The 9,420-nt window shown below is 44.4% G+C and overlaps 1 pseudogene; it reads right to left on the bottom strand.

Annotated features, from left to right (window-relative positions):
• Window positions 1-229: 229 nt before the first annotated feature.
• Window positions 230-428, bottom strand: LOC118964357 (annotated as a pseudogene).
• Window positions 429-9,420: the final 8,992 nt, after the last annotated feature.

Genomic DNA, 9,420 nt, shown 5'->3' on the forward strand with positions numbered 1-9,420 from the left:
TGCTACAATAACAAATCACAGACATTCAGCCTATTTCGAAGAGAAAATGAATCTACAGTGGTAGTAGTAGGACTAGTTTGCTTTGAAATCTGTAATTCTGAAAGCATTCATCCAATGAAGAAGGAAAGCCAAAGTAAATGCAGACATACCCTACATAGCTCAACTCATCTCAGATTCAAACCTCTGATCTGTGACAAACATTAAAACTATTGTTATTAGACACCGAGATCAGGGGAGAGCGCGAACGCAGTCCCCCACTACCAGAAATTATGCAATCGAGATTTCCACATTTGGGAAATTCGCAGGGGTCAGCACAGCGGGAGTGCAATGACTGAGGATTACTCAGACACCTTCAGAGGTGAAAATTGACGATTCACCCTGGGTGAACCGCCTTCTTGATCACGGTATCTCCCTTGCCAGGTAAGTTTTTTTCTTTTGGAAATGTTTTGTTGACACATTTCCTTTAAAAACAGCTCATATACTTTTTACATCATTTTTTACACATAACGGCATACAAGCATAAAAACACAGCATTTGACGATTACATTTAAATTAGTTAAAAAGTAAATGTTGTCAAAACCAATAAAAACAACCATGAATAAAAGTACTTTTCATTGTAAAAAACATGAAATCTGTAAAAGCCATTTAAAATGTGTACAAATGATTTAACAAGATAGAAATGTTCTAAGACATGAAAAACATGTTAAAAGGTCACTTTGTTAAAAAGCTGTCTTCGATCCTCTGGACAGGAACGGGGTGAGTCCTTCTCAAACTCGCCTCATCCTGCTCCTCTGAATAGATTACCATCCCGTCCTTCGGGGCCCAGAGGAGATCCCTCCCCTAGGCGAATCGCCCTAGGCGCTGCATCGCTGTCAGGCCGTGGCTGCCGGGACCTAGGGTGTTGTGGGGGACCCTTCACCTGGGGTCGAGGCCCCCTTCCTTCCGTACCACTCCAGGGCTTCCGTGGCTACCATGGCAACTGCCTGGGGGGTGGTCTCTACGCTTTTCGCTACCAGCAGGTTGCGGGAGGACCACAGTGCTTCCTTCAAGCACGTGAGGGTGGGCCAGAACTTGGTAAAGGCCTTTGATGGAATAGGCCTTCGGCCCACCCCATACAGCACGAGCTGAGGTGTTAGGTCCTCCCCTGCTGGCAGACACGGGGTGATCAGGGGGCCTGCTTCCTTCCACAGGTCCCTGGCAGCTCTGCACTCCCAGAGCATGTGCCTCACCAACTCTTCTTGGCCGCAGCCTGGTCGGGGGCACGAGGATGTCCTCACCATGCCCTGTGAGTGCATAACGACCCTGACCGGGAGGATCTCATGGGCAATCATCCAGGACAGGTCCCGATGCCGATTCAGGAGAGCAGGATGGGCCACGTTGCGCCAGACCGTTGTGGGCTCGCGCACTGGACACACTGGTTCCCGTTCCTGCACAAGAGAGAGAAGAGAGCCTCTCCTACTTGCCTCCCCACAGGAAGTAAAAAAGCATCCGCTCCAGGGCTAAAATACTCATTTGAGGGGGAATAAAAACAGAACTGATTAATAAAAGCACAGGTAAAATCACAGCTTTAATGATTAAAACCTTGCTCTCAAAAGTCAGCTGTCGTGGTCCCCAAAAACCCAGTCTCTGTCTTACTGTCCCCATGATCCCACTCCAGTTACAGCAGGATAGCCTAGTGGTTAGAACATTGGACTAGTAACTGGAAGGTTGCAAGATCAAACCCCCAAGCTGACATTGTACAAATCTGTCGTTCTGCCCCTGAACAGGCAGTTAACCCACTGTTCCTTCCACAGGTCCCTGGGCCGTCATTGAAAATAAGAATTTGTTCTTAACTGACTTGCCTGTTTAAATAAAGGTAAAATAAATAAAAAAGTATGTGTTGTATACAAACTGACCGTCTCTAATCCCACTGTACCTTCTCTGCTGTGCAATCTGGTTTCCGAGCCGGTCATGGGTGCACCTCAGCCACGCTCAAGGTACTAAACGATATCATAACCGCCATCGATAAAAGGCAGTACTGTGCAGCCGTCTTCATCGACCTTGCCAAGGCTTTCGACTCTGTCAATCACCATATTCTTATCGGCAGACTCAGTAGCCTCGTTTTTTCTAATGACTGCCTTGCCTGGTTCACCAACTACTTTGCAGACAGAGTTCAGTGTGCCAAATCGGAGGGCATGCTGTCCGGTCCTCTGGCAGTCTCTATGGGGGTGCCACAGGGTTCAATTCTCGGGCCGACTCTTTTCTCTGTATATATCAATGATGTTGCTCTTGCTGCGGGCGATTCCCTGATCCACCTCTACGCAGACGACACCATTCTGTATACTTCCGGCCCGTCCTTGGACACTGTGCTGTCTAACCTCCAAACGAGCTTCAATGCCATACAACACTCCTTCCGTGGCCTCCAACTGGTCTTAAACGCTAGTAAAACCAAATGCATGCTTTTCAACCGTTCGCTGCCTGTACCTAGGTGTCTGGCTAGACTGTAAACTCTCCTTCCAGACTTATATCATCTCCAATCTCCATCTCCAACATCTCCAATCTAAAATCAAATCTAGAGTCGGCTTTCTATTCCGCAACAAAGCCTCCTTCACTCACGCCGCCAAACTTACCCTAGTAAAACTGACTATCCTACCGATCCTCGACTTCGGCGATGTCATCTACAAAATAGCTTCCAATACTCTACTCAGCAAACTGGATGCAGTTTATCACAGTGCCATCCGTTTTGTTACTAAAGCACCTTATACCACACACCACTGCGACCTGTATGCTCTAGTCGGCTGACCCTCGCTACATATTCGTCGCCAGACCCACTGGCTCCAGGTCATCTACAAGTCCATGCTCGGTAAAGCTCCGCCTTATCTCAGTTCACTGGTCACGATGGCAACACCCATCGTAGCACGCGCTCCAGCAGGTGTATCTCACTGATCGTCCCTAAAGCCAACACCTCATTTGGCCGCCTTTCGTTCCAGTTCTCTGCTGCCTGTGACTGGAACGAATTGCAAAAATCGCTGAAGTTGGGGACTTTTATCTCCCTCACCAACTTCAAACATCTGCTATCTGAGCAGCTAACCGATCGCTGCAGCTGTACATAGTCCATCGGTAAATAGCCCACCCAATTTTACCTACCTCATCCCCATACTGTTTATATTTATTTACTTTTCTGCTCTTTTGCACACCAATATCTCTACCTGCACATGACCATCTGATCATTTATCACTCCAGAATTGTAATTATTCGCCTACCTCCTCATGCCTTTTGCACACAATGTATATAGACTCTCTTTTTTTTCTACTGTGTTATTGGCTTGTTAATTGTTTACTCGATGTGCAACTCTGTGTTGTCTGTTCACACTGCTATGCTTTATCTTGGCCAGGTCGCAGTTGTAAATGAGAAGTTGTTCTCAACTAGCCTACCTGGTTAAATAAAGGTGAAATACATTTTTTTTTAAAATACACCGGTGGAGGCTTCTAGGGCAAATGTTTTTGGCTGACGGTTACCACTTTAGCCTCATTCTAGGGCAAATATTTTTGGCTGACGGTTACCACTTTGGCCTCTGATAATCAGGCATCACGGTTATGAATACAGTTGTGGAGAAGCGATTAATTTTTGTTTTACTTGGTTATATCACTGTCGGACCATTTTCCCATCATGCAACACGGTAGAAATTATGTTTACGTTGACGTTTTAATATCTACACGTTTGTCTGTTATCACAAACGTATGCGATGCACCAAAATGCTGAAATCACGTTCGTGCACATATATCCAAACGAATGACACCAACTATGTCTGGTGTTTCATAGTATTCAAGGAATTGTAGGTATTTCGTCTTCCTGAAGCGAGTGTTCTGTGCTCAGCAAAACATGTTGCAATTACACCATTGACCACTGGGTGGTTTACGACCACCAGAATATTTTTCATCATTTGAATACTGAGTATTTTAGCTGGCCCAATCTTCTGTTTCGTTGTTGCAATAAAATGTTCTCTAGGCCGATATTTTTGTGCAATGACATTGCAAAGAGCCAATAATTTGATTGTGAGTAGTTCAATTATTTTCAAACAAGGGACAATGTCTGATTGTTTTTACTTTCAGCACTGTTATATCCCCGGGTAGGGAATGCATCGTTCCTGGAGGTACTGGATTTGTGAAAATAACAGACAAAACCAATGACTTCTGACAAATACATTAATATCAGCAGTCTGTCAACAGTTCACCATCTATCTATCATACAGCACGTTTGTTTTAGCATTAAATGAAACAATAAGAATAAACTCAAAAAGGGACACTGCAAACAAAGGATGCTTACTGCCATAATCAGTTTAATATAAGTATTACTGTGCATGTAAACATATGTGTAAATAACCTCACAATGTTAGACAAACGCGCCCGAGGTAAAGACAGATTCAGGTTGGATATTCAACGGATATTTGTGCTTTCAAACCTCAATATCTTTCAAACCACTTGAGCCACAGACTCCAAATAAGTGTCATGATGTTGGAAAAATTGCACTGGTCTTATTTCCACATTTTGGACATTTCCAAAGCTAATAGCGGGGCTCTTGTAAATTAATCATGACCTTGACAGGAAGCCAATTAGAGAATTATGGCTCGAACGCATCCCTGGCTTTGGCTGGGAGGAGGAGTTGTCCTGGGAGACGGCTGATGAAAGTGTCCTACTGGCATCAGTCTGATCACAGAGCAGCTGTGGTGAAACGTTTAATCACTCGTATATTTAGCTAACTCTAAACCGCTAACAGGTTTGAATCGAATGCTGGCTTCGGCTGGACCCGCTAACAGTGGAGCACTAAAAAGAGATGGAATGTGCTTAGCAGTTATGGACACTGCCAGGTCTCACCACCGCCTGGGTGCGGGACTCTACACATTCTATGTGGGAGCTCTTCTTGCCGCCCCTCTCCTGATGCGCACTGCATGTTTGTGGGGAACCTGGTGCTAAATCACTCGTAGACGACCTGATTCTGGGTCAGGGTTTTGTACGTAGCAGAGCAGCACACTCGCTGCGATCGATTGAAAGTCAGCACTCGGTCCAAGCTTTTGTCCGGGACAGAAGGCATCTTCCTCCTTCTTTACTTATGGGTTACCAGGTGCACGCAGAAGGGCCAGGGTCCAGAGGCCAGACACAGAATGTGAGAGAGCCCAGGCAGGCGGGTAGAAGGCATAAGACATTGACATGGGGCTCTGGATAGGTAGGGGACTAGGTGGTGGTCGCCCATCTGCCGGGGCCCGTCCTCTGGTGGGACTGTGAGTCAGGTTGGGACTCTCTGTAGAAGTCAAAGGGTCACCAGGTGCACAAGGAAGCCTCCAAGGCGGGGGGAACTCAGAGTCCGAGCAAGGGCGGCCGGACTCTGGGTTGGAGTGAGGACTTAGTCTCTGAGTGGAATAAAGCGGGCGGGTCACCAGGTGCACAGAGCCTGTTTCAGGTTACCAGGTGCGTTTCAAGTTACCAGGCGCACAGAGTCTGTTTTGGGTTACCAGGTGCACAGAGTCTGTTTTGGGTTACCAGGTGCACAGAGTCTGTTTTGGGTTACCAGGTGCATGTGGTTCCTGACAGCAGGAATATAGACGTGTTAGTGTCCGGGGAGGGGTGCGGGTGCCCTGGTTTACCTGGTGGGCAAGGTTATGGAGATGGCTGAGCCCCGGCCGGGACGCGGTGATGAGTGATGCCCAGTGAGAGGGGTATTGACTGGGTAGGGAGAGTAGGTGTGGAGGCCTGGAGGTCTATAGTTCCAGGGAGTAAGCTATACACTCTCAGGCCCAGGGAGAGGGCAGGCAGGCGGGCAGGGAGTGTAGGCCTAGAGGCCTGGAGTCAAAGGTCACCAGGTCAATGGGGGCCTGCCTGGAGGTCAGGAAGGCCCCAGGGAGAAGGCCCAAGTGAATAGGTGTGTGAGTGACACTGTCCTTCAGGGGAACAGCAGGCAATTAATGTAAAATCATGTGAGATGAAAATGGACAAACAAAAGGGTTTGCCATGTATAAGGCTAGCCAGTAGATATTCTGAAAGTAGTTTAAGGGTTGTAGGTCACATGACCAGGGAACTATTGAAATGTAAAAAGTAAAAAAATTCATGTAAAACCACGTGATATTAAAATTAACAAACTAAAGGGTGTGCAATGTGTAGGCCCACTGTGTGTACATTCTGAACCTTGGTTGAGTTCAGTAGGTCACATGACCAAGGAGCTATTGAAATTAGGAAGTTTGAAAAAGTCATGTAAAATCTTATGAGATGAAAATGGACAAACTAAAGAGTGTGCAATATAGAAGGGTAGTCAGTGGACATTCTGAACCTTGGTTGGGGACAGGTTACATGACCAAGAAGCTATTGAAATTCAAAAGTTTGAAAAATGAATGTAAAAACGTGAGAGATAAAAATTGACAAACTATAAAGGGTGCGCAATGTGTAGGCACACTGAGTGTACATTCTGAACCTTGTTTGAGATCATTAGGTCACATGACCAAGGAGCTATTGAAATTCAAATGTAAAAAAAGTTTGTACTTTGTTTATGCTCCCTAACTAATTCAACTAGGAATACAAAATGCTGCTCACATTTTCACATGTTTGTTATCTTTGGAAAGCGAATAAATGTCAAAATCGTGAAAATAAGACCTGTGTAATGATGTGTGCAATTTTTCCAACATCATGATACTTATTTGCAGTCTGTGGCTCAAGTGGTTTGAAAGCTATTGAGGTTTGAAAGTGCAAATATCCGTCGAATATCCCATTTTAAACGGTCTTTACCTCGGTACAACTGCGGGGGTTCAGCCACAAGTTTGGTTTGTTTACATTGAATGCATATAACATGTTAATCTGTAAACTTTGACAAACTGTAGTGTGTAGCCTACGTGCACTCACATTTCTGTAGCTTTGTTATAATGATTTCATGGGGCGCAACAGGCAGGTAGAGTGGGGCCAGGTGAGATTGGGCCAGGCACATCCAGGTGTAAGTAAAAAATACCCTATCAAGCCAACAAATAAAAACACAGTAGAAAATATACTGATGTAAATCCTGGTTCTTTCAATCACATTCATGTCTCTATTCAGCCTGTCTTCCTTCCTCTCTATCTGTCTTGATTTGACTTATCACTAGTGAAGTGCAACATTGTATCAAATCAATCAACTGGATCTGTTCCCGAAGCTGTCTTTTGCGAACAGGAAACATTTGATCAACTAGCCTATTCCAGGTCCAGAGTTCCCTGCGCCAGTGAGCTCGGTACAGACAGCTGTTTTTGCGCAAGGGAAAGAAAGGTATTTTATGATGTTTCCACTTTGTGAGGTAAATAAAAATGACTGAGAAGCTCAGCGTATTAGTGGTGACTGGTGTCCACTGTACGTATACTTCGTATTTTGGCGAATTTAGTTCGTCAAACGGGGACTTTTGGCATACTAACTATGACCGATAAGCATACTATACTAAATTAACGTCACTAATAGTATGAATATTCGAAAACAGCTGAAGACAATCAAAAATCATTATATATATATATATATATACACATTTTTAAAGTGAAATGCCATGGCGGCCGCGGTGCACTTTAGAAGTAGCCCAAAAACCTGCCTCCCGCGACCAACACATTTTCAACTGCAGCATCTTAGTCTAATATGTCAGTGAAACCAGGAACATGGCAACCCTCCGCGAGTCACGTTACCACGGTAACCTCCCAAAACTTAAAGGGGTAGGTGAGTATTTTTCGGGTAAAATACTATTTAAAAAAACAAAAAAACAATATACCACTACTTTTTACTCGTTATACATTTGTTTTATAAACATCACAAAGCATGCTCATCCATTTTGTTGGTGTAATTTTAGTGAACAAAAATATTTTGGCTGGTAAAAATTATTATCTACTTGATACAGTGGCTGATGGACCAGAAATGTTATTTTAGGCCCCGACTCCAAAATTGAAAAAGTTTCGCAGACAAGGTTTGTTAGCTAGGCTCGGGGTCAATGCTGTTGGTGGCTAGCTGACCATCTTGCTCAATATCCTAGTTGCATGTTAGCTAAAATATTAGCCTAGCTAGCTAGCTAAACAATGTAGCTATATTCAGATTTCATACCAGTATTCACCTAGCCCTAGTAGCTATTTCCAAATCATTGTTTGATATTCATGTTGCTCATTAAAACGCAAGCACAATAGCTTTTTTTAAACACATTTATAAAATACATGTATAAAATATAGACAAACAGTATTTTAATTATACAGATATATATTTTTTTGCAGGCAGCCAGCCTTTTATGTGCATCCTATCGTCAACTTGGCCCATTTGTAAAGTTCAGTAAAAAAAGTGAATAAGCTTAATTCTGAAACACCTCTTTAGCTGTTCACTTGTAATACAAATACGTTAAATATACAGTACCAGTCAAAAGTAGGTTGTGTGATTGTGGAGGCCAAGGTCATCTGATGCAGCACTCCATCACTCTGCTTGGTCAAATAGCCTTTACAAAGCCTGGAGGTGTGTTTTGGGTCATTGTCCTGTTGTAAAACAAATGATAGTCCCACTAAGCGCAAACCAGATAGGATGGCGTATCGCTGCAGAATGCTGTGGTAGCCATGCTGGTTAAGTGTGCCTTGAATTCTAAATAAATCACTGACGGTGTGGGGATGCTTTGCTGATGACACTATCACTCGAGTGGCGCAGCGGTTTAAGGCACTGCATCTCAGTGCTAGAGGCGTCACTACAGACCCAGGATCGATTCCAGGCTATGTCACAACCGGCTGTGATTGGGAGTCCCATAGGGCGGTGCACAATTGGCCCAGCGTCATCGGAGTTTAGGGTTTGGCTGGGGTAGGCTGTCATTGTAAATAAGAACTTGTTCTTAACTGACTTGCCTAGTTCAATCACACCTCCTCCTCCATACGTCAGTGGGAGCCACACATGCAGAGATCATCTGTTCACCTACTCTGCGTCTCACAAAGACATGGCAGTGGGAACCAAAAATCTCAAATTTGGACTCATCAGACCAAAGGACAGCTTTCCAGTGGTCTATTGCTTGTGTTTCTGGGCCCAAGCAAGTCTCTTCTTATTGGTGTGGTTTCTTTGCAGCAATTCACACAGTCTCCTCTGAATAGTTGATGTTGAGATGTGTCTGTTACTTTAACTCCGTGAAGCATTTATTTGGGATGCAATTTCTGAGGCCGGTAACTAATGAACTTATCCTCTGCAGCAGAGGTAACTCTGGGTCTTTCCTGTGGCGGTCCTCATGAGAGACAGTTTCATCATAACGCTTTTGTTTGCAACTGCACTTGAAGAAAATCTCCAGATTGACTGATCTTCATGTCTTAAAGTAGGTTGGGTGATTGTGGAGGCCAAGGTCATCTGATGCAGCACTCTGTCGTTTCTCTTTGCTTAATTGAGCTGTTCTTGTCATAATAAGGACTTAGCCCTATTTGGTAAAATACCTTCTGTA

The sequence above is a fragment of the Oncorhynchus mykiss genome, chromosome 3 (genome assembly GCF_013265735.2).
Source record: "Oncorhynchus mykiss isolate Arlee chromosome 3, USDA_OmykA_1.1, whole genome shotgun sequence".
Taxonomy (NCBI): Eukaryota; Metazoa; Chordata; class Actinopteri; order Salmoniformes; family Salmonidae; genus Oncorhynchus; species Oncorhynchus mykiss.